Here is a 26,951-nt window from a genome sequence, read left to right as displayed (position 1 = left end):
ATTCTCCTAGCTACCCACACCTATTTCCCACCTACCCTTGTTTCTTATTAAGTCACATGTCATGTTTGTGTGCTCACATATCCATATAGCCTTGCCTATATAAGAAGGCTCATCTACTTTTTATGGACAATCAATCAATGATTGATGATCTAGTTGATCACATTTTGCATCTTGATAGAGTACAGTTTATTCTTATCATCTATTTTGTTCTCTCTTATTTGTGCTTTCCATTGCCTCTAGATATTGGCAAAATCTGACATGGTATCAGAAAGAAAATAAAAATAAAAATAAAAAATAAAAAATAAAAAAGCGAAAATTTTCATATTAAAAAGGGGGGCGTTTTTTTTGTGTGTTTCGTTTATTAAAAAGGCAAAATATTTTTTTTTTTTTTTGGGTGGGGGATAACCCGTAGGCACTACGGCCCCGCAGTGTACTTGCGAGTAACTGTAGTACTCTGTGAAAAAAATAAAAAAATAAAAATTTCATAGTAAAAAGAGGGGTGTTTTTTTTTTGTGTGTTTTGTCTTTTAAAAAGGCGATTTTTTTTTTGGGGGAGGGGGGGAGGTAACCCGCAATGTACCTGCATGTAATATGATATCCTAAGGGGTCATACGATGTCTCGAGGTGGCAAGATGAACCATTATTACAATATAAAAAGTAGTGCCAATATTGCTTACAAAATTTGACACCTAAGGGGTCATACGATGTCCTAAGGGGTCATAGGACACCATATGACCCCTTATAACACCATACAACCCATAACGACACCATATGGTGTCTTAAGGGGTCATATGGTGTCTTAAAGGGTGGTAGGACACATTGCATGACCCATAACGACACCTAAGGGGTCATATGGTGCCTTAAGGGGTCATAGGACACTGTATGACCCCACATAGCACCACATGACCCTTTAGAAGCATATGTCATCCTAAGGGGTCATACGGTATCCTAACATGGCAAGATGAACCATTATTACAATATAAAAAGCAATACCAATACTGCTTAAAAGAATAACAAACCAACATGGTCCCCCTCTCCCCCTTCCTCCATACCTCGTCCCTCTCTCTCTTCTTCTCTCCCTCCCCACTCTTTCTCTCTTCCTAACCCCTTTATCTCCCTTACTTTATATTGCTCTCTCTCTCTCTCTCTCTCTCTCTCTCTCTCTCTCCTTCCCTCCCTTTTCCACCCTCTCTCTCCATATTTGATTCTCTCTCTCCCTCCCTCTCCCTCTCTCCCCCTCTCCCTCTCTTTCTCTCTCTCCCTCTTCCCCTCTCCCCCTCCACTCTTTCCCTCCCCCTACCTCCTTTATCTCCCTTACTTTATATTGTTGTATTTAAATTAGGTCTATTGTCACCATTTGGATGACCAATAGACCTAATAATCCAAAGGTCCCCAGTTTGAGTAGCAGAGGCTATGCTTTCCTTGATATTCTTAGCATTTGAATCAGTGTACAAAACCCATTGTGCATCATCCCTCAACCACACTTCTCTTGTTGTTGGGCTTTTGGTAATCTTTGGTAATGCACATTTTTTCTTTCCAATTTGTTCCCCTACAATTCTCAGAATACTAAGAGCCACACAACAAAGTTGTTTCCAAGCTGACGGTCTACCTAACAGTCTCAAATAAATATTCTCACATTTTTGTAGTCACGTCAAATAAAGATTCTCAAATTTTGCAGTCATGTCAAATAAATAAGTTCTTTAAAAAATGTGTGTATAGATATTTTATTAATGATAATTAAATGTTAATCTCTCTCTCTCTCTTCTCTCTCTCTCTCCTTCTCCCTCTCTCCCCTCTCGCTCTCTCCCTCTCTGCCCCTCTCACTTGCTCTCCCTCTCCCCTTTCCATCCTCTCTCGCTCTCCCCCTTTTCCATCATCTCTCTCTCTCTCTCTCTCTCTCTCTCTCTCTCTCTCTCTCTCTCTCTCTCTCTCTCTCTCTCCCTCCCTCTCCCTCTCTCTATCCCTCTCTCTATCTCCCTATCTCCCTCCCTCTCTCCCTCTCTCTCTCTCTCTCCCTCCTTCCCCCTATACCTCTCTCCCTCTCTCTCCCCCTTTTACATCATCATCATCATCTCTCTCTCTCTCTCTCTCTCTCTCTCTCTCTCTCTCTCTCCCTTTTCCACCTTCTCTCTCCTCCTCTCCCTCCCTCCCCTTTCTACCCTCTCTCCCTTTTCCATTCTCTCTCCCTCCCTCTCCCTATCTCTCCTTCTCTCCCCCCCTCCCTCGCTCTCCCTCCCTTTTCCACCCTCTCTCTCTCCCTCCTTCTCTCTCTCTCTCTCTCTCTCTTTGTCCCTTTCCACCTCTCCCTCCCACTCCTTCCCCCTCCCCCCTTTCCTTCACACTTTCTTTACTACAAAAATAACGTACGGGGTGCTGGGACTATTAGTTCGCTGGTATACAACATTTTTAAGGCTAACAGTGTGTATGGGGTCTTTATAGATTTAAATCACGTACAAGGTACCAAAAATATTAATGTTGGTCTGCAAACATTTTTGGACCTAACAACACATACGGGGTTACTAAAAAGACCGCGTACGCGGTACTGGGACATATACTTTTAGTTTCCCAACCGCCTCAACGACCTCAAAAGAAGTTTTTGAGGTCGTTGAAGGCCCCACTGCAACTATGTCTATGCTTCTATGACTATTTTATACATAGAAGTAAGTGAATTTTTTTTGTTTTTGCATGATTTCAAATGATTGAATTGTTGTAATATTAGTTTTATCAATTTTATTGTGATTGTTTAATAGTTTTGATTCAAAAAACAATGATAATTCTCAAATTTATAGTTATTTGATTGTTTATGAACTTTTGTTTACATATATATGTAATATGATTCTATTTAGGACAACTGATATCAACCATGGGAAAGAGCAAGTAGTAACAATGGAACAACGAGAGGCTGGAAAGGGAAGATAAAGATAGCATATGAAGAAATTATGTGACATAAGAACAATGGGACAATAAGGTATGTCATCCTCAACATCTCAATTCGATTTACCAAACGAACATAATGCACCTAATGCAATTGAAGAAGAAACATTTGATTTACCATATGAACCTAATGCAATTGAAGAAGAGACCACATTGAATAACCAATTAAATGATGTACATACACCTGCTCTATTTGATGAATTGAATGTACCCAATGCATGCAATGCACCGATGTTAACACCTCCTAGAATCATTCGTAGGAAACCAAAGTATCTAATTGACATTGATGAAAATATATTGAAGCCAATGCCTGATAAAATGAATGAACGAACTTGTAGGAGAATGGTTAAAAGAATATGGAATAACTATTTTGAAAACTTAAATCAAACCGCAAGATGTAAATTAATTGTTCAAATGATTAAAACTTTAAATTTTAGAGAGACAATGAAAATTCTAAGCCTAAAATCATCTAAAAGTAACAGTGGAAGAACTATTGTGAGAAATCTATTTGATGCATATCAAGCTATTGGTTCAAAATCACATACTAAAGATTCTAATGCTACTCGACGTGTCATTATATCAACCATAATGAGCAATAAAATTAAAAAAGATTGTTTGATAAGAAAAACAAGTCATTAAACGTTAGTAGAACAACATTAAGTAAAGCATTACAAAGGTGAGAAAAAATAGAGGAACCTAGCAATAATTCTCTTTGGGCATTCTTGGGTAGACTACCATGCAAAGACAAGGTTGTTGTTGATGCACTAAGATCATTAATTGAAAATGTTTGACATGACAAAACAAGAGTTTCACCCAACCAAAGAGATGTTGTTAGAAGGGGAATTGGGTCTACAAATCGAGAGCCACATGCCAAACACTATTTGGATATGAATCAAACAAAATTTTATGAAAGATTTCTTGAAAAGTTTCCTCAAATAAGAATTTGTCAAAGATTATTTGAAATGGCAAAACCTTTTTATATTAATATTAATCATATACCCACCACGTGTTGTTGTACGATGTTGTAATGGTGGGAAAATGGTGAATGATAGATCAAGAAGGAAACTACCCTTTCCCTCAAACAGAGATGAGAGTTTCACTATTGATTACCATTCAAGCACTTTTCATTATTACATTAGGAAAGGGGGAGGATAATTCACTAGATTCAATCCCTCCACACAAAGATGGTAGATTGAATTGGGAATGCTAAGTTGATCCCCTCTTCCTTGTTTGATTTAGAAAGGAAATTGAATGAATCATGTAGTGCAAAAGTGACAAAGAACTGATTATAACTTGAGATTGGAATGTGGGATGAAGTTGTGCACCTGGATTTGGCAATAACATGTCAAGATGAAGTCTCCCTATGAATTTGAGGAAAAGTTACCTGGACTATGGCGGGAATGTACACGATCCTCTGAAAAATCCATGAAACGAAAAGGGTTTTTCCGCCTCTACAAATGAAGTCTGAATCCAAAAGTACAGCTACGCACCTACAACCTACACACATAAAAGAGAGGAAAATGGGTTGGGATTGGGGGTTTACCTTTAGGTCAAACCCCAATTTGGAATTAACCAAGTAATGAAAGAAAGTACTTGCAAGTAGATGTAAATGAAAGACTAAATTGTAAATCACCTCAAGGGAGGTTGTAGTTGCAATGTTGATAGAAATTATTGTGTGGAATTGAATGTTGAAATCAATCTCCTCTTCAATGATTGAATCCTTGACTTGAATGCAACACCTAGCCTTGAAGGGAGACTTGAGAATGCTCAATGTTGGAAAAGAATACTTGAATTCTTGAATGCTTGAATGCTTGTGCAACTTGAATCTCTCCAACTTCTGCAAATGAGAGAGAGAATGCCCTCTTAAATACATGTTGGTGGATTTGAATTTCGTCACAGACCGACGTCGGGGGATTTTTCTGCCCAAGGCACAACCCATAAGGCATGCCCTAGGAAGGGTCCTACCCCAAAATAGGGCAGGGACAGGGGCACCATTCCCTTGTCCTACCCCTTTCGCCAGGGTAGAATACAGCCGGGGTGATGCAAAGGCCAAGGAAGAAGCTGTTTTGGCAAGTTGAGCAATCTTTGGTCTCCGATTATGTTAGAGGGTTCGAGTTCGCATGCGTGAGGACCCTAATGCAATTGGAAATTGCTAGGGCCATAATTTTATAACACTACATTTAGCCCCCAATTTAGCGGGAGTATAAGCATACGTCAATACTATCGATAAAGTACAAGGAAACAAGATTGAAATACTTTTACCACATCAAGAAGGAAAGATGCACCAAGCCCCCAGTGGACTTAGGATCTTATGACTGTGATTAACAAAGTAAAAGGGAAGATCGAGAAGGGGAGAACCATTTCTATAAGTAGAAAATTTCCCTTCACTATGAGTCATGAAAGCAACAATACAAAAGATTACAAAGCGAAAAAAAGTTCACTAAGTAATTATAAGTATCACAAGAAGGAAAGTATGAGTGGAGTGTATGCCCCCATGTTAAAGAGATCGCATGTGCCTTATCGAGAGTGATTGCTTTAAGGTAGGATACACCCAAGAGAGAGAGAAGAGACAGAGCATGTTATCGTAAGGATTTAGCCCCCAATCGAGGAATAAACCCAAGGATAATGAACATAAAAAATGAGGTAGTGTCACTTTCCTTGGGGTCAGTATGTTGTATGATAACTCATGTATATCATGTATGTATATGCATATAATAATCTTCATTCCCGAAAGAAGGGCACTGCCTTAGAAGAAATGGAAGAGAGAATGTCTTTTGAGTCAACATGAAAGAGACCAAGAGAAGATCTCAATGCTTTGCATCATCCCCAAGTAGACATTAAGGGAACAATATAAGAACATAGACACATATAGAAGAATGGTCACAAAAGAGGAAGAAAGGAGAGGGAGAAAGATCTACAATGCTAATATTGCTAATATAGCATGACATATGCCTCCTGATCTTGCTGATCACTATTTAGGGAAGGTGAGAAACATGCCAAAGGAGCAACATTGAGTACAATAGATGGAGCTATCACAAGATCCAAACACAGACTATGCTCATGTTGTAAGTCACTTTGTTCAATTCGAGGAGCTAGGATTAGGGTTTGTGAAAACTCATCTGATAAATGTTTGTCCATATCAACATACTCATACTCACTATCATAAGCTTTAGGAGTTGTATTACCATTATGAATAACATTTTCACCCATTTCTACAACAAATTTTAAAGCAAGAGAAGCAAGAACACGAATAGGGGTTAAACCATCACATATTTTATGCAACTTATGATTTGGAGATGTTGGTTGAACATATTTCTTAGGGAAAAAGGGAATCATGTCAACTGTCAGAGTATGAGGAGATTGATTATTTTGAGGGATAACTTCATGAACTCAAACAGGACGTCTTCGTCGATGTTCTCTCACACAACAATTTCGTCGAGTCTTAGTGGAAGGCTGAGAAGGAGGAGGAACACTTGAAAAAGTAGGAACATTTCCCTCCTTGATAGTGGAAGGTTTAGGTTGAGTTCTTTTTGGTTGAACAAGAGGGGAAGCAAGCCTCTTCTCTCAATAAGAGGAAGGAGGTGGAATTGCATCATAGAAAGGAGGAATATTAGGTGTAGGAAGCAAACCAAGTCCATCATGAGGAGGAGGTATAGGTCTAAACTTAGGAGGAATATTGTTGTTCTCCTTAAGAGAAGGTAAAGTCACATCCATAGGGGTAGGTGGACAATCTTCCTTATGAGGGAGATTAGTTCTATCCGAGAGGGGAAGAACCTCATCTTGAAGAATAATAGGAATGTCAAGTGTTTGTGATCTAGGTTGACTTAAGGATAAAATCATATCGTTCTTCCATTTTTGATAAGATTGAAAAAGAGAATCGCTCCTTGATGGAAGAGATTGAAATTGTTTAGGCCAAAAGAGAAATAGGAACACCGAGGCTTCTATTAGATGGACAAAATAAACTATGGTTCACGATTATGGTTTCTCATTGTGAGGAAATTTAAGGCACTTGTGGATTGGGGAAGCAATAGCCTTCATGGAAGATAGCCAAGGATAGCCCAACTTCACACGGAATTGCTCAGAAGAAGGTATGATAATAAAGTCAACTTTCATGGATTTAACATGAACCTCAATAGGAAGGGTGATAGGATGGTTAGATGAACAATTCAAGTTATGTAAGGACACATTTTCTCTTGGCACCATTGTCTCTGTCATTGATTTTTCTGAAAATTATACACTGCAACCTCAAAATGAAGTGCAATCTATGTATTATAATTCTACACAAGTTTCTATTTTTGTACACATAACATTCATGCATGCAGATGATAACATAGAGGAGGATAGAAAGATTGTAAGAGAGTATCACTTATACACAAGTGATGATCATACTCATTCCTCAGAGTTTGTACAAGGATGCTTTAAAGTTTTCTATGATAATTTAAAGGAAAGAAGCATACAATACAACCGACACTTAATATGGTCAGGTAATTGCACCACAAAATTCAAGAATGCAAGGATGTTTTACTAGTTGACAAGGATGCATATGAAAAGCAGTGTACAACATTTTTTGGAATTTAACTGAGGCTGGACATGGTAAGGGAGATAACGATAGTGCAGGAGCATGTGTAAAAAGAGCCCTGGCTAGAGAAGCTTTGAAGTATGAAGGTGGTGCTGAGTTGATAGATGTACAAACAATTGTGCGATGGTTTAACTCTACAATAGGTCCAAGTAATCTAGGTATGTCAATGGTTCGTAGATATTTCTAGTTGATCATTGAATCTAACGTTGAAAAATATCTAGATTGTTGTACAGTTGTAGGATTGAGTGACATGAACTCATTTATGAGTTCAAATGCAAGTTCACTAGTAATTTATATGAGACAGATGGTATGTTTTTTCTCTTCATGCATGCATTTTTTATGGGAAGATTGTGAATCACAAGAGTTGGTTGACAAATGGTCTTGTAGACCGTTGGTTCCCATTAATACATATCAAATTCCCAGAGCACTACAATTGAGTTGGATGGAGACATCAGTGGATTTTGACCATGTATCCGACCTAGTGGATTCAGGTGGTTTTTTGAGCTAATTTTTTTGTAAGTATTCTTTTTGGTTCATTTTGTTGTACATCACACTTTATTTTTTGTATTAATTATCATTTTATAAAATGCAGGTCATGTGTATACAGTTGTTGCAGAATAGAAGAATGAAGAAGGAATGGATTACTTTTTGTGTCGCTGTGTTGAGCCTAAAAAAGACAACCATAATCATTGATGGAGAGGGTATTGAGTACCCAATAGGATCTGTTGTTGTGACAGGAACATGGCTTAGGAGATACCCTATCAAGAAATTTGATGTTTGGTTGTTCGAGGACTTTGAAACACATATACATATTCTTCATTTCTCTAACCTTGTTGTTGCAACAAATATTCATTTGATGAAGTATCGTGGTAGACCTCATAACAATATTTTATGGAAAGTTCATGAATCTGTCCACGAGGCAATACTTGACACAATACGGGTTAGAGTCAATCCTGAAGGCTCACTTGATTGACTCTATAGTTCAGAGTAGAATGATTTTGAGAATTTTGTATATATCATTGGTGAATTGTTCTATATTCATTTTTTGTATATATAAATTCCCATGAGATGATTTGTACATGTTAAGGGGCAAAATTTTGTATATTTAAATGACCATGAGCTGATTTGTACATGTTTAGGGGCATAATTTTGTATATTTAAATGGCCATGAGCTGATTTGTACATATTTAGATGCCAAATTTTGTATATTAAAATGGCGATGAGATGAATCACACATATTTAAATGCCAAATTTGGTATAAAATCCCATTAGATGATTTGTAACACATTTTTTTGAATATTTAAATAGCCAAGAGCTAATTTGTCCATATTTAGAGGGAAATTTTTGAATAATATGTGACAATGTTTTGTGACTATTTTTTGTGACTATGTTTTGTGACTATGTTTTTAGTTTATGTGATGTGATAAGGTCAATCATGACCATTCTTAATAAGGTCAATCGTGAGCATTCTTGATTCTTGTATAATCATGTAAAATTATTTGATTCATTATTGGGTCATGGGAGTCATAGATTGAGTCTAGATACAATTTGAGCAAAAATTATCATTATTGTCAAAAAAGTTGTCAAGCAACTTCTACATCGTGTCGGTAGGGTATGGATCTCGATGTTTCGACGCTTTGGGAGGCACAAGAGGAGAATACCTATCATAAACCTTACCACTTGGACACACTCATGATTTTGGTTTGTACACACGACAAACATAATCAATTCTAGCCTATCTTGCAACTTTGCATTGCATGTCATTGATAGTTTTTGTAGCAAGTGAAAAATGCTACCATTTGAAAATGGCTCTAATTCGTCAAAAAATGGGATAGATCATTGTAGAGGAGCCTCACATGACCCTATAGGTTCAAACAAATTGATCATATGCATCTTGGATTGGGAGAAAAAGTTCATCAAAGTTTGACAATTTTTTGGACTCAAGGCACTTGAGAGATCGTGTCGATCGGGTATGGCTCTCGATGTTTTGATGCTTTGGGAGGAATGATAGGATAATTACTAGTGTAAACCTGACCACCCAAATGTTCTTATGATGTTGGTTTGTGCTCACGATGAACGAGATCAAATCTAGCCTATCTTGCAACTTTGCATTGCATGCCACTGACAATTTTTGCAGTAGGTGAAAAAATGCTACCATTTGAAAATGGTTCCGAGTCATCAGAAACTGAGATAGGTAATTGTAGAGGAGCCTCACGTGACCATAGGTTCAAACAAATTGTTCACATGCATCCTAGATTGCGAGAAATAGTCTGTCAAAGTTTGACAATTTTTTTGGACTTAGGGCACTTGAGACATCACATTGATAGGCTATGGCTCTCGACATTCCAACGCTTTGGAAGGAACAATAGGAGCATGCCTAGCATAAACCTGCCCATCTAGATGTACTCGTGACATTTTTTTGTGCACATGACGAATGAAATAAATTCTAGCCTATCTTGTAACTTTGACAACTTTGACAACTTTGACAACAACTGAGAAAATTTGACAAGTGAGAAACTTTGACAACGATTGAGCAACTTTTACATCTTTTATCCAAATGAGCCCAAACTTTGACAATTTTGACAACTTTGACAACAACTAAGCAACTTTGACAACAATTGAGCAACTTTTACATCTTTTATCCAAATGACCTCAAACTTTCACAAATGGCTTCAAATGATCATTAATGGTCCCAAATTACCCTATTTAGACAAAACAATGGTAAAACAAGACGTGGACCAAAATTTGACCATTTTGAGCATGAGGGTGCTCTCGCACCACACACATTGACAAATATAAATGAAAGGAATCAAAAGCATCCACTGATCATTACCCTAGATCAAATCTGACCATTACCATTGAATTTCATTTTCATTGAAACAAAGAGTTTTGTAGGGTTAATTCAACATATTAGAAATTTTATCAAATAATATTCCACAAATGCAATGTTTTATATCATAGATTTTTGTTGTTTATATTCATATTGTTGATTACATAGGGAAATATTCATATAAATTTATAAAAGGTTAGCCACCAAATACAACGAATACACAATAATGAACTCAATACAAGGAGTTTTGTAGGGTTAATTCAACTTTTTAGAAAGTTTATCAAATAATATTCCACGATTGCAATGTTTTATATCATAGAATTTTATTGTTTATATTCATATTGTTTATTACATAGGTGAATAATCATTTAACTTTATAAAAGGGTAGCCACTAAATACAACAAATACACAATAATGAACTAAATACACATTTATTGGATCAAATATCAACATTTATATATATCAAAAAAGGCATGTATGCCAAGTCAATACAAGTATTACAAAAATGTGGCATATACCATGTCCAAATCGATATACAATAAAAATGTAGAATATATCTACATGTATTGGTCATTCAATGACCACAACTACCACTATATGATCCTATACTTGTGGTGGATCATCAAAATCGAGCCTCTTCGATGCAGTATGTGACTCTGTAGATGGCTACAAAACCACAATTCAAAAGCCAAGTTAGAATCCTTTTGTAGAAAATAGTTCACAATTATCAACATAACTATGCATTTAACTGTAATTTCTTTGAAATTGAAATGTAGATTACCTCATTGTCTGATCTTGGATCTAATGTCTTCACTCTCTTCTCCTTGTTAGTCTTAGGAGTTTTCTCATACACAAACTTCAAAGGCTCCAAGCTATGGCCGAACCGCGAAGGGGGCTATTGTAGATTATATGTACAATTAATATAACGTACTAACATATATACATCAAAAACACTAAAAATCTATAATATAGTGAAAAAAAGTGTAACGAACCTTGAGATGCTTCTCCAATAGACCGAGGAGGGCTCACCATTGATGGAGTAGTTATTGCTATTCCCTGTATGAAAATCATCAAAGATTAAATACAATTAATATAATGATAAGTACTATAGGTTAAAAACAATTAATGTAATATATCAAACAAAAGTGTACTGGAGCTTGAGACGCTTCTCCAATACACAGATGAGGGCTCATCATTGATGAAGTAGCTATGGATATTTCCTAAATAAAAAAAATGATAATATTATAATTTATCACAAGTTCACATTTACACGTGAGTATAATCATCAAATCAAGAAAATAAAGTAGAGATACATACCTTCGCCCTCTCTCGATCCTCGAGCGTATCAGGTGCATTCAACATATCTACATAGCTCAATGGGCATTGTACAAATAAAAATGATAAAAAACACTAATCAATCTACAAATCACAACTAAGACAAATTCAACCTTTTTCAAAAAATTGTACAACTAAAAATGTGTTCAATTACCTTCTTCCCATAGTTTGGCATCCTTGAGTATTTCTTTTGTTGAGGACAAGGCCTAGACATGGGGGGGGGTACCCTAAAAAAATAAAATTAACGTGAGATATTAGTACAGATAATGAAATGACTTGCATATTCCATCAAAAGAATACATAAAATAAGGTGTACAAAATATGATACCCTATAGCCTTGTAGGCCAAATTCGATGGCCGAGAGTGTGACATCGTCAATCTGGGACATTTGGTCCCCTGTCTTTCTACAAACAAAAAATTGCCAAGCATTAAAGAGAGTTAGTATATCTTGTATTTTTTTTGAATTCAAAGTGAACTATTCTATTTTAACATGTTACAAAAATTATACCTCAGACGTCGAAGTTGTCGCTGTAGTAATTGTAGGAGGAATATCAGATACTGTTGCTGCATCCTGAAATGCATATTTTTTGTATCAATTTAAAATAATCTATAAATTAAAATTAATTTACAATTACAAATTTTAAGTGACTGATAAATAAAATGCTATGAATTCAAATCAACACACTTGTGTCTGCGGATGACTGCCAAACAACATGTTGATCAACTCATCTGTAAGTGCCACATCCTCAGTCATACAGGTTTGACATCTACTTCTGTAAATCATGCATGAATGGGATGTGGATCCATCTGCAGTGGCCTTGTCATTCGTCCCTATGCTTATCCCCGAGCAAGTGGCACACACATGCTGAATGGGATCACTAGCACCACCTGCAACAACTAATGGCTCATCATCTGGTACAAGAGGGTGTGCTAGCTATGTCCCATGCTATATGATCGTATCAGTCAATGTTGTGGCCGCCTGAAGAGTCTGTAGCTCCATCAACTCTTTTAGGTCTACTGGGACAAACAAATGCACCTTGGGTTTGGGTCCTAGGGGGCGACGACTCTCCTGGGCTACTCGTCTATGGGCTCTAGGGCTATCTTGGGTAGAGCCGCCACCTCTACAATGGAACTCTCTCATGTCAAAATAATTAGGCAACACATTGAGGACAAACTCATAGTATAATATCCTCAAAAAATAAAATGGCACCTCAAAATTATTACAAGGTGTTTCGTCAAAGACCATCCACCACCTCTGCCAAAAAAGAATCTTCATCTGCACATTGGTACACCAATGTATGGGAAACCTCTTTGCATTAAGAGGTAACGACTAACCAATTCTACGATCAACAAAAAGGGCACATATTTATTGGTTACTAATGTTTTTGTTTTTCACTCCCTCATATGATAACCCACTAGCACAAAATTGACGACACCTATCCCTGTAGTTTCCTTAGTTTGTAATTTGAGTGGAAATTGCAGTGGCACCACTAGCTAATGTTTCTAGGCTAGTGGCGAGGGATTTATGATGCTCAAGCTCAGATTTTTTCAATTTATTAATGAGTCTATTTATTTTAGTTGTTTTTTCCCTAACTGATTAAGCAATTGCTCATGTGTATCAGGTGTACGATCAAAAGGAGGAGTTGGAGGTGTATTCTGTGGGTTTTGTTTAGGGTTTTGAGGAGGTGCATCTTGTTTTTGTTGTTGTGGATTTTCATAATCTGGTTTGTGTAACAAGAAACAAAAAAACCTAATCAAAATAAATGAATTTAAATTCAAAACGTAATTTTTTTTGAAGAAATGCGAAAGAAAAACAAAAATCAAGCAAAAACAACCTTGATCCATGGCGTTTGGGTGAGAAAAGGGCAAGACCATGCACGATTTAGTGAGAAAAAACCCCAACTATCAACTCGTGACCACGTGAAAAGTAAAACAAAGTCGGCCAAAAAAAAAATTATTGACAGGTACCGCGTATGCATTGTTTTAGGACATAAAACCACATATTGGGTGCTAAATCCTAAAGTAGCATGTACGTGGTTTTTTGGGTAAAGGAACCCCATACATGCTTTTGTCCCTTTAGGCTTGGGGACAAAGAATCTTAGCACGTACGGGGTGATTTAAATTTTTAGTACCGCGATCGCGGTGCCTATTTTTTCAAGTTTTTTAGGTGTGTGTCCACTTTTCTGCACACCATCTTTGTGCACTTACCCCTCTACCATGGATTAGACAAGCTTTGTTGTCTCCAAATCTCACCAAACCACCATCATACTTCTCCATATTCACAAATTTACCTTTATCACCTATCATATGATGTGAACAACCACTATCAATCATCTATTCATCATTTTCATCAATCTTAGTATCCAAATATTTTTCTTCAATGATACAACTTGTAGAATTAGTAGATACTAAATCATCTTCCTTGATAACAATGAACACAAACTCATCTTCTGATTTCCCTTTCTTGGACTCCTCATCTATTACACCTTCATTAGCAACATAGTAGCATTTCTTCTTATATCTATACTTATGGCTTGGCTTGTAAGGCTTATCATACTTAGACAATTTTTCTCCTCTATTAGGACATATAGAGGAAAAATGACCGATCTTATTACAAGAAAATAATTTCAAAGGTAACTTCCCTTCATACTTACCGGCTCCCTTAGGCAATCTTCTTGCAATAAGTTCTTCAATATCTTCTAGCTCTCTTTCTTTTTCTTCGATCTCTCTCATTTCTCTTTCATATCTAGATACCCTAGTTGAACTTTCTCCCAGATCATACTTCTACTTTCCGGATACAGTAGCTTTAATTGTAGTCTCATTTTTTCCATGTGATTCACCAAGTTTACTCAATTCAAAAGCAACAAGTTTACCAATCAACATATCTCTTGTCACAGTTATCATAGTTTGGATTTGATCAATATCAACAACTTTATGTTTGTAAGTAGGAGACAAAGATCTCAATACTTTAGGCACAATCTCATCTTCTTCAAGGACTCCACCAACACATCTAATGTTCAACACAAGAAAATTTACTTTAGCCATAAAGGAGGTAATATTCTCATCTTCTCCCATCTTTAGCTTCTCATATTTTCCTTTCAAGCTCTAAAGTTTAGCAACCTTTACATGTTAATCTCCTTCATATAGAGTTTCAAGCTTCACCAAAATATCATGTTTAGTTTGCAATCCCATCACATTAGTCATCTCTACATCAGTCAGGGTGCTCAACAATGCTTCCTTAGCTCTTATGTTATGTTTAACAACTTTGATCTCATCAACAGTAATAGGACCATTCAAAGGAATAGTGTATGCATTCTTTGTGATCTTCCAATAATCTTCTCCAAGACAGTTTAGGTGAACTTCCATTCGGTGCTTTCATATAGAGTAATTAGTTCCATCAAGCCTCATACTCTCCTTCTTGAAAACAATATCTATCATCCTAGATCTCCTCAAGCCGTCAATCTCCTTCTAGAGGATCTAGCTTTGATACCAATTGTTAGCAGCAAAGCAACATGAAAACTAAGAGGGAGGGGGGTTGAATCAGTTTTCACCAAACATAACCAAGATTAACCTTAATTATAGAACTAATTATGACCAACAATAACATAAATAATCACCACATCAATAGCACACATAACACATAGATTTTTGACGTGGAAAAATCAGTTAAGGAAAAACCCATGGCGGGAACCTAACCATAATTTAAGATGATACTCTGCAGTAGTATGTGTAAATGTTATATTGGGGAATGCACATGCATTCAGGCACACTGCATAGAGCTCATTTCTCAAATACAAGAAGGGCTACAACCTTGAGGAAGGCTCACTACCTTACTAAGATCGAACAACAATCCAAATTACATGAACTAAAGGAATACCATCTCCAAATGCCTGCTTACAGTATCGGTTAAGCACACAGTCTGCACAACAACTCTTCTCTTCTCTTCCACACTTCTGAATGATAGATTATCTTGTTCACACATACAATTATCTCTCAAATCATAAAACACTCGCAGACACTTGCAAATCTACACACCTAACATGATTACAATGCCTATTTATACAATTTATCAGCCTTAACCTTAAGGTCAGCTCAACACATAAGACCTAATTACAAAATTACATCACACGATACATAAATTAATAAATAAACTAATATAATGTTGTTTCCAACATAGCATTGACCCAAAGCAAATCCTTGAATACACTACACCATCAAATAATTTGCCAAGATCATCTGCAACATGCTACACCACCGAATATGTCGCATAACACAAAGAATACCACCGGACCAATAAGATATTCATTAACGGGTACCATGATCAACATGGACTGCCAAAATGAATAGCACACAATCAGAGAATGTCAACAAGCAATATGAATTCCACCACAATCACTGCAATGACTCAGATCATATGAATCATCATTAACACCATCATCGGACCTCAAAAACACTAACTGTCAAACTAAAAGATACACTTGTTAAGTTCCAAATCATGAACCATCCAATCAGAGGACACACATGAATGTCCAAAACATTCTCCAAAATCCACAACTCAAGATATAATCATTCCAGAGAAATAAGGATCAAATACCGAAATTCTGCAACATAGAATATTGAAAATCTAGTCCACATACCGGACCTCATAACTTGACCAAATCTCTACATAGAATCATGAAAATCATATTGAATCAATAAGAGATAAGTATCTCAAAACCCAATAAATGGCTTCATTACATCTTCAACAGATCACCAAAACCAACTCTCTGAAACAACCAATTCTCCGCAACACAGGAATATGTTGACATCAATGACAACAACATATCCCAACAACTATAATATCCAATAGATGATTTTGTCAATTATCAATGCCTGTCAGGGTTTCAAATTCTTTGTTCTTAATTGATCTCTTCATCAGAATAGGTCCAACATCACAAAGACTAGAAATAGCTGATATAGATTCCTTTGAAATCTGATAGGGTTAGTCCAATATCATGAAATAATCCTCAATATGATTCAAAAGGAAATTGATTGAATCCTCATCTACAAACCACAAAAACTCACCCCAAATATCCAAAAATTTATGCCCTAATTATTTAATTTTATGTGATTCTTCATCAAGCAAAGAACTTTCCAATTTTTTGATTTTCTTATGACCATATTCTTCCAATTGCACCTTTTCCATTTTCTGAATATTTGTACTACTAGATTCTCTTGCAACTAACATCCTATATTCCATAGAGAAAAGATCTGAAAAATACCTTTTGCACTAACTCTGCTCTGAAATCTTCTTTTGCACTTCAACAACTCTTTCTCTTCAAACTCTTTGATGCATAATCCTAAATTACTCTAAAAAAACTAAATATTTAACTTGTTTGATACACCTAGGGTTATATTACCAAAAACTATCTTTTCATAATGATGTCATCTAACTACACAATCACAAATACATTTTTCTTTAAAGCTCCCCCTAAGACAAGGCTGCCAGATCAATTCTCAAAGGAAGAAGTGCCTGTATCGGACTTAGGTATAGTAGACTTAGTCTCTTCCTTCTTTCTCAGTACCATATCATTCTTCTTCTTAGGTTCATTTGATTTTATTGTCCAGTGTTCACATTACTACATATGTTAGAAAATGTCCAAAGTTGTTGCAATTGTAACACTTTATATTCCTTTGTCCTGAATTTACTGAATTTGTTCTACATCTGCATTTATTAGTGTGGATCCATATTTATGCAACAAGAGTTTCCAGATATTGCAAAGGATAGGAATGCATATAGGAAGTTAAGTAGGGGAGATCTACTAGCAGGATAGCCAGTGCCAATTTAATTTTGTTGTACAAGTAAAGGATGCAACTTGCAATCCACTAATATTTTCTTTATTGATAGTGTCACAATATGGATGTTTGTACATCTTTTCACGGTCAGGGAGATATCATCAAATGTTTGTGGGTCTTAGGATGTTTGATCTTATGGGGTTATTAAAAATATTTATTGTTTGAGATCAATCATTTTTACATTATTCAAAATATCAGGAGGAGGTGAGGTTGAATTAGTATATATATTCTAGCTAATGTTCATTGGTGTTCATTAAGTAAAGATCCACTAAAAAATCATCTAATGACATAATCACTCTGCATTGGTATATCCAATAGCTAGAAAAATGTTAATAATTAGTATCAATTGTGCAACTTTATTCATACCAAAAGTGCATAGTTATTTGGACATTTGTATATAAATATTGGATCAATTCTGCATTTTTTGGTTAAAGCGAATAGATGGTGGGGTAACAGGGAATATATTATAGACAACACTTTGAAATGACAACTTTTGACCCTTGCATGCATAATGGATCCCACAAATTTTGTCTTTACTACCCAGTAACCATAACAATAGCTATAATAAATTAAGTCTCTGCAACAACAAAAATTGTCAAATTTGATTTACCATTTAGGAGCTTAAGATGCGTGAAGTTAGCAATAATGGCTACTGGTGCTCTTTCCCTAAGACCAATAAATGCTAACCAATAGAAACAATCAATTTAGATATTTTCATATGTGATTGTAGTCATATGATTTCCATAGTCCATAATGTTATTGTACTTAGTTTATGGTATCAACTGTGTGAGTCTATTTACTTGACATTTCAAGTTGAATTCCTATGAGGAATCATGGAGTTTGATCCAAAATGTCAACAAAATAAACTCATACAATTGATACTAGAAGCTGACCACAATGATATTTTCATGCCTGGAAATTAAAATTTTCTTTCCTAGTTGTAAATTTTCTTGGCTTATCACTAATTTATCATCATATGTAGATAGTCATGCTAATTAATTTAATTAATTTATTTATCACCTATATAATAGATATTATATTTTTATAATGTATAAAGGTAATTAGAATATGTGAAATTATATGTATACTTAGTTGATTTGAAACAAGTCTCACATTAGAAACCTCTCTACTACTGAGAAACAAGATATCAGTTAGCAAACTACAATCCATACACAATTATCAAGAAAAAGGAAGAGTCCCAACTACATCTACTCTCATTATAACGAGTAAAGATACACAATTTTTAGTGCAACCTTTTCTATAAAAACAATCAATTTATTATTTTTGTTACCATCTTCATAGCATATTCTTTAGAAGAACAATTGAAACCTAATATATTCACAACTTCATAGTGTATAGGTTACTACTTGGTATTCATATATTACTACATTGGGTGTTGTTCCCATGCTACTGATATTATATTATCTCACATATAATTTCTTTGCTTAACACAAACTTTAAAATTTATAAATTTTGTACCTTTTACACATGACCACCCATGCATTGAAAAAAGTCCACTAACTTCTTATTTCAATGTGTAGGAATGAAAGTAAAGAACAACCTATAAATTTTTTCTAGGTTAGTTCAATACAAACATAATCAGTTACAAAATCCTCAAACATGAAATTGTTAAAAATATTTTCTTCAATATGCTATGAACAAGTATGTAATATACATATTTTTTCAATGTTCCAAACAAAATTGTACATGTATTTCAAAGTTGTATTAAAAAAATTTATAGACAATAAAAACTATATTTCTTTGACAAATTTACTTACATATATTTTTCTATTAGAATAACCTTCAAACCCCTGGTGTAAGTGCTAGTTATGTTAAATTTGAGTCATAATTTTGTTTATGTTAAATCCGAGTCATAATTTTGTCTTAATTGTTGGATGCCTGTTTATTTTATATTTGAGTCCTCAAAATTTTAATAGATATATCATTTATTATTAATTATTGGTCATCTGTGTTAAAATAAACATCAATTTTTAAAAATAGAGGCATTAAATATTAAATGATAAAATAGGTATATTATTAGATCAACAATTTGTTAACTATATCTTCTCTTAATAAAGTTGACTTAATAGGATTCCTACATAATTTTATTTAAAAATATTAAATCTTTAAATTATAAAAATTCCTCTCTACCATAGATTCATAATTCACCCACACCAATATGATAGTTATCTAAATGCTTAAAAAACTAATAGTGAATTTTAAAAGGAGAAAGTAATTCCTACATTGTGATTTCAAATAATAAAAAGTAGATGTTGGCACTGTTGATCTTGGTTTAAGTGGGCTCAAGATTATGGGTATTGAGATGGAAGACAATGTTTAAGCATTGACGACAAGTTCTCTGTGTATGAATTTCCATGACACTTTTCTCGACACGAAAACAACTCATAAAACCAATCAAGAGGTTATAGGTATCTTTGATGATAGATTGACAAAAAATATTAAATCATCTTGTATTGATACAAATGTTGTAATAGCCATAAATATACCAAATTAGGTCACTCCCTCTCGTAGGGAGAACAACTTCGATATAGTAAATACTCAAATCTTTCCTTTTTTAATTGTTCAAGAATAAGAGACTTGTTAAGAGTTGTTTGAAAATAGATGGTATTATCTTATTTTATTATACTATACATTGCTAGCAATAGTAAAGGTAACCTCCTAAAACTAACATTATTAAATATTATTATAATTATTTTAATAAGGATTGGATGGTGGGTTGTTAGGTGCTATTCTTTTATCTCTTTTTGTATCCTTGTTAATGGATCTAAAAAGGTTTTTTCTCTTCCTTTTAGGGTCTTCATCAAGGGGATCATTTGCCTACCTACTTGTTCATCATCTTTAGGAAGATGTATAATATCTAGTAAAAATAAGGCTTCTTTATATGGCCTTAAAACTTCTTCTATAGCTTATGCTATCACTCATCAAGAATTTGTAGATGATACTATAATTTTTTCTTCCCTTTCTTTATTAAAATCAAGGAGAACAAGAGATATTTAATTAAATTATGAACAAGTTTTTGATATCCTTATCAATAGGAAAATCTATAAAAAAAAATCTTAATGTTTCAGATAGAGTACAATTTTTTTTGTATAAAAATCTTTCATTAAACAAGGTTCAAGTTTCCTAATTCACACTTCTCATTCAAATAATCAAAAATATCATACAAAGAAAAAACACAATATACTTAAAAATTGTAAATTTTTAATAATATATGCTAATTAATATTACTATAATAAAAAACAATAATAGAAGATAAGAAGAAGTAAAATAGATATGAAGAAGGAAAATAGTGGAAATATTGAAATCAAACTTATTTTAATATATATACATTTTGTATCCATCTCATAATGAGAAGAATATTTACTTATAAGGATTATGTTTTACATAATTTGAATGAAAAGGTAATCAACATTTTTTACAGTGACTAAATTTTAAGGTAGAAATGTTCATTCACCTTTAACCTCCAAGTTGGAATAGCATATAGATGCACTTTTCTGGGAATGGTGATTCAAAAGATTCTTTTATGTCTAACTCCCCTTCACATTTCCAATTGAAGTAGTGAATGAGATATAGTAATACAATCTCCATATTGGCAATGGCCATCGAAGCACCGGGGCAACTTCTCCTTCCTGCCCTAAAAGGAATCATGTTTATGTCTAGCATATAGATGCACTTTTCTGGGAATGGTGATTCAAAAGATTCTTTTATGTCTAACTCCCCTTCACATTTCCAATTGAAGTAGTGAACGAGATATAGTAATACAATCTCAATATTGGCAATGGCCATCGAAGCACCGGGGCAACTTCTCCTTCCTGCCCTAAAAGGAATCATGTTTAATTCTGGATCTATTATCATATCAAAATTTTACCCATAAATCTCTCAGGGCTAAATTCCAAGGGATCTTTCCATACTTTTGGATCTCTTCAATAAGCCTTGTTTTTGCTGGTATGAAGTAGTCATGATGAGGTCCTTCCACAATACTATCTTTAGTAGACTCATGAGGGATGAGCAAAGGACCTATTGGATATTAGCTCAATGTCTCTTTCACCACACAATACAAATATTCCATGCTTACAATATGAGTAGATGTTATTTTGTCATCTTTTTTAACTATAAAATCAATTTCTTCTTCCAATTTTTTCATCACATGTGAGTTTCTCAATAGCTCACTCATTGCCCATTCCACTGTAGATGTAGATGATTCAATTGCCGCAAGAAACATATCCTATAAACACATAGATATAATCAATACAAAATAATGCGATTACTACACTAACATACAATAAAAATGAGTACTTACCATAAGGATAGCCTTCTTTTCTTCTACTGTGATTTCCATGTCCACAAGCACGTCAACCAAATCCTTCTGTCGCTCATCTTCCTCCTTCACGCCGCGCCTCCCCTTGCGCTTCACATGTTCATCTATTATTTTGTCAAAGACGGCGTCCAACCGCTGGTGGACATTCTTCGTGCGTCGTCTCAGACCCTGCAAGTCCAGCAGCTCCAAACAAGGAATGAAATCGCCAATATTGACAGCACCCATCAACTCATTACCCTCCCAAACCAGTTCCTCAAACGTTGTGCCGCCAGAGAGGCGGTCGGCATTTGTTCTCCCCGTCAATATTCGCCACATCAAGTCGGAGGTATAGCAGGCAACGCTGTGGCTCACATCTACGCCCTTTTTGCCCTGCTCACTCTTCTCCCAGATCGATCTGACCATCGCCAACGCCTCTTCCTCCCGCACACCTTTGAAGGACTCGATTCTCTGGGCACTCAGGAGCTCCGTCATGCAAATCTTTCTTATATTTCGCCAATAAGTTCCGTAGGGGCCAAACACGAGGTCCTTGCGATTGTAAAACAGGTATTTTCCAGCGACAGTAGACGGCCTGCTGGCAAAATTCAAGTCATGGGTTTTCAGAAACTGCTTGGCCGTCTGAGAAGAAGACGCAACCACAACAGGTATTTTCCAGCGACAGTAGACGGCCTGCTGGCATACTACCTGATACCTTGTCGTGAAGATCTATGGCAGTCCTTCAAGCATTGTCTTGTAATATCCTCCATAGCCAAGGCTCGATTGAAAGATACAAAATCATTATTCTGTCCAACCCCAAGATTCGCAAGGTAATCGACCACTTGATTTGCCTTCTCTATAGACATACACAACCTCGTAGCACTCAATTGATTTAAGGTGGTTGTATATCAGTGGTAACTATTTACTAAGTTTCCAGTTATGCAAACTTGGTTTAGTAATCACATTTATAATAATTTGTGAATCACCTTCTATTATGATTTGAGATATTCCCTGCAGAACACAAAGGCGTAATCTCACCTCAAGTGCATGGATCTCAGCTTCATTGTTTGTGGCAGCTCCAATGCCACCAAACAAACCATATAATATATTGCCCTGATCGTCTCGGATTATGGCTCCAATACTGTCTTCCCCAAGGTTCCCCTTACTGGCACCATCGAAATTGAGTTTTGTCTAGTCCTTTGGAGGGGCCTTCCATCTGTTTAAGTTTCTATCAACATTATTCAAAGGGGGGGCATAAAAATTGGATCTTTAAGAGCCCACTATTTTTCCATTAAGGCATCCCAGTTATTGTATATTTTGGGACCACCTTTCAATATCTTTCCGTTTATCACTTCCTCGATTATAACTTTTATTTTGTCCACCAACATTATGTTTGACAGTGTTGTTTCTTTGAAAATTCTTCTGTTCCTTTCCTTCCAGATGTGCCATACAAATTATGGATGGATCAATCATCCATAGATCACTCCATTTTGACTTTTGTCTAATTGGCCAAGAAAGAAGGAAGTCAAAAGTCTTTCATTTTTAACCATAGCCCAATTGACCTAATCAAGGAACTAGTTCCAACAAAAATTTTCCACGGGACAACTGAATAGTAGATGGTTGGTAGTTTCTTCATCTGCACACCACATAACACAACAATTGGGACACAAGATGCCAATAATTTTAAGTCTATCATGAGTGAGGATTCTACTATGTAAAGCAATCCACATAGAAGCCCCTTCTTTTGCAAGTATTTTATGATTCCAACATAATTTGTACGACCAGGTATCATAGGAGCCCCTTTGTCTTTATACTTCATACCCAAGTTTGGAACTGTACATCCCAGATTTCGATGCACACGAAAAGATGTTGTCCCTTTCACAAGAGACCGTAATTTTCCTATCTTTTATTGCTTTCTAAAGTTTTTCACATAATGAAGGATTGCCAATATTGATTTTATTCCATATTCTCAGACCATTCGTGTCCATGTGGTTTTCCATATAATTGCATACATGTTGCCCTATGCATTTTTCAACCATATCTATCCACCCCTTATCTTCAAAAGATTCTAAGAGAGATGGAAACCCATCCCATGAGTCTCTCCAAAACAAGGTTGATCTACCATTACCAATCTACCATGAAATGTGCTTTGTGATAATGTGTCTGCAATCCCATAAGAAATTCAACATAGCCAAACCCCTTTCAGTATTGGCCACTATGAGAATTTGATTAGGGTCCTCCTAGTCTAGATATTTCTTTTGGAACAACCTGCACCACATTTTTTGAGGCTCTTTGCACATCTTCCAAGAGAGCTTAGGACCAATGGCAGAGTTTTGTAGCTCCATTTTCCTTAAGCCAACTCCCCTGTCTTCCTTCATTAGGTATAATGTGTCCCAATTGATAAGCAAAATTTTCTTGTTATCTTTAGCTCCATCCCACACAAATTTCTTGAGCAAATTGTTCTGAATTTTTCCAGCAGCGAACAATAGTTTGAAACAGGACATGTTGTATATAGGGATGACCGATAAAATTGATTTGATCATGGTAAGTCTACCTGCTTGGGTCAGCCATCTATTTTTCTGATTTTCAGATTTAGATTGGCATGATTTAATAACATCTTCCCAAATTTGAGATTGTCTGCATCCTTTGTTAATGCAAACCCCTAAGTATTTGATTGGAAGCTCTGCAAATTTTATATCCATGTGTTGTGCAATTCTTCTCCGGGCCTTCCTATTGGTGTTAAAGAAGAACAACTGAGATTTTTCTTTATTCATAACTTGACCTAAAGCCCTTGTGTACTCCTCAAGTGTGCCCTTAATACCTAAAGCTTCTTGAGTAGAAGCTTCACCAAATATGATGGTATCATCTGTAAATTGGGAATGTGCAATTGCCTCAAATTGCTCATGAACTTTGATTCCTTTTCAGATGCCTTCATTATGCCTCTTTTTTATTAGCCTCCCCAAGATTTCTGCCATGAGAACGAATAATGAGGGAGATAAAGGATCTCCTTGTCGCAGACAATTTCTGGCTCCAAAAAACCCACTTAAATTACCATTGACAAGAATTGAGAATTTAACTGTGCTAATGCAAAATATTATACATTCAATCCATTTCACCAGGAAACCAAATCTGGCTAGAACATGCAAAAGAAAATTCCAAATCACCTTATCATAGGCTTTGGCAACATCAAGTTTAATAATCATACCTTTTATTTTTTCTTTATGGAGTGAGTGTATGACTTCCGCTACTAGGATGATGCTATCCGCAATTTCCCTACCCAGAGTAAATCCATTCTAATTTTCTGAAACCAGCTTTGGTAGTAGTAACTTCAATCTTTCAACCATTTCCTTGGATAATATTTTGTAGATCATGTTGCATAATGATATTGGGCGATAATCAGACATTGAGTCACAATCCTGTTTCTTACAAATAAGGCATATAATGGTATGGTTGATCTCTTTCACAAACTTATGCTTTTTCTGAAATTCTTCATCCACACCCAAATATCCTTGCCCATGAAATCCCAACATTTCTGAAAGAGCTCATACATAATGCCATCGGGTCCAAGCGCCTTATGGGGATGAAGTGAGAATGTGGCCTTTATTATTTCCTCCAATGAATAAGGAGCCAGTAGCATATCACAATCTGAGTCGATAATCAAGGGGTTAATGACTTCCTCAACAATTGACGTTGCAATCGAGTTTTCATCCTCAGTGTTGCCCAATATTTCCACAAAGTAATTGAGAGCAATTTGCTCCATATCTGTAGCCGAAGTATTCAAAATCTCGATCTTATCCTTAATTGAACATATCTTATTATTGATCCTTCTAGCTTTAGAAGAAGCATGAAATAATGTGGTATTGAGGTCCTCCTCGGCTATCCAAAGTTCCCTGGATTTATCTTTCCAATATAGTTCCTCCCTCTTCAAAATTTCCAAATACTGGGCTTTAAGTGTTTTCCCCAATTTGAACTCCACATTGGTCATGCCAAATTGCATTACTTGATTACCAACCTCTTCAAGTTTTTCCTTGATTCTACATTTCTCAGCAAAGACATTTTTGAATGAGATCTTGTTCCAATCCTTAATTTTGTTTTTCAGGAACTGAAGTCTTTTGACAAATTTAAAGCTTGGGGACCCAGAGTATATGTTTCCTTCCAGCCACTAGTTTTTTAGATTGTCAAGGAATTTCCCATCCCTCCACCACATGCTTAAGAATTTGAAGTAGTTCTTATGACTGCGAGTTTCCTGAGCAATGGATAAAGATAGTGGTAGGTGATCCGAACAAAATTATCGGTCGACACTGTCGGTCGTCGTGATGAGGTCGGGTGTTAGTTATGCGGCCAACAAAATTATATTTTTCTAAATTGTTAATGAATTAAAGAGTCGTTGTCTTGGTTACATAGATATTTTTTGTGTAATCAGTAAGGATCTATTGAATGTAATCTTAATATCTCTTTTGTTATCTTAAATTTAATCTTGAAAATAGACTTCCTTATTTTCCAATGTGAAACAGTCAGCCATATTGTACACCTTTTATTGTTCTCATCAAGGATATAAATATTCAATTTGAAAAGATATGTATTTCTTAAAATTGAATTAAAAAAGAAAATCCTTTTTATATATTATTTATTGTTTTTAATAATATTTGTTTGTTTTTTGTTTTATAGTTGAGAATATGTTAAATTAATAAATGATTAGGAAAAAAAAAAACTTCTTGTTTAATTTTTAGTCTTTTCTGTGAGATTTTGCCAAGATTAAGGGCTCAATGAAAAATACAATAGAGGGACAAAATATTGATAGGAATAAATTGTATTCTATCAAGAAGAAAATACTAATCAACTAGATCATCAAGCGTTACATACAATGAATATGAGTCTGCTTATATAGGCAAGGCTATATGGATATGTGAGCACACAAACATGACATGTGGCTCAATAAGAAACAAGGGTAGGTAGGAAATAGGTGTGGGTAGGTAGGAGAAACAATATAATATTCCACATGAGGTGGATCACCCACCGAAGGTGGAGTTATCACTCCACAATTAGTGGATATGATAGAGTAGTAACAAGATCAGCACCATAAAAGGTGGAAATTCTCCTACAGACACTATCCCAATGTGGCACAAA

General features: G+C 35.4%; 1 pseudogene; it reads right to left on the bottom strand.

The window, feature by feature from the left end:
- Positions 1-23,273, bottom strand: part of LOC131858895 (cytochrome P450 750A1-like) — a 46,879-nt pseudogene extending 23,606 nt beyond the window's left edge.
- Positions 23,274-26,951: the final 3,678 nt, after the last annotated feature.

The sequence above is a fragment of the Cryptomeria japonica genome, chromosome 10, assembly GCF_030272615.1.
Source record: "Cryptomeria japonica chromosome 10, Sugi_1.0, whole genome shotgun sequence".
NCBI lineage: Eukaryota > Viridiplantae > Streptophyta > Pinopsida > Cupressales > Cupressaceae > Cryptomeria > Cryptomeria japonica.
This window is presented reverse-complemented; position numbering and strand designations above follow the sequence as displayed.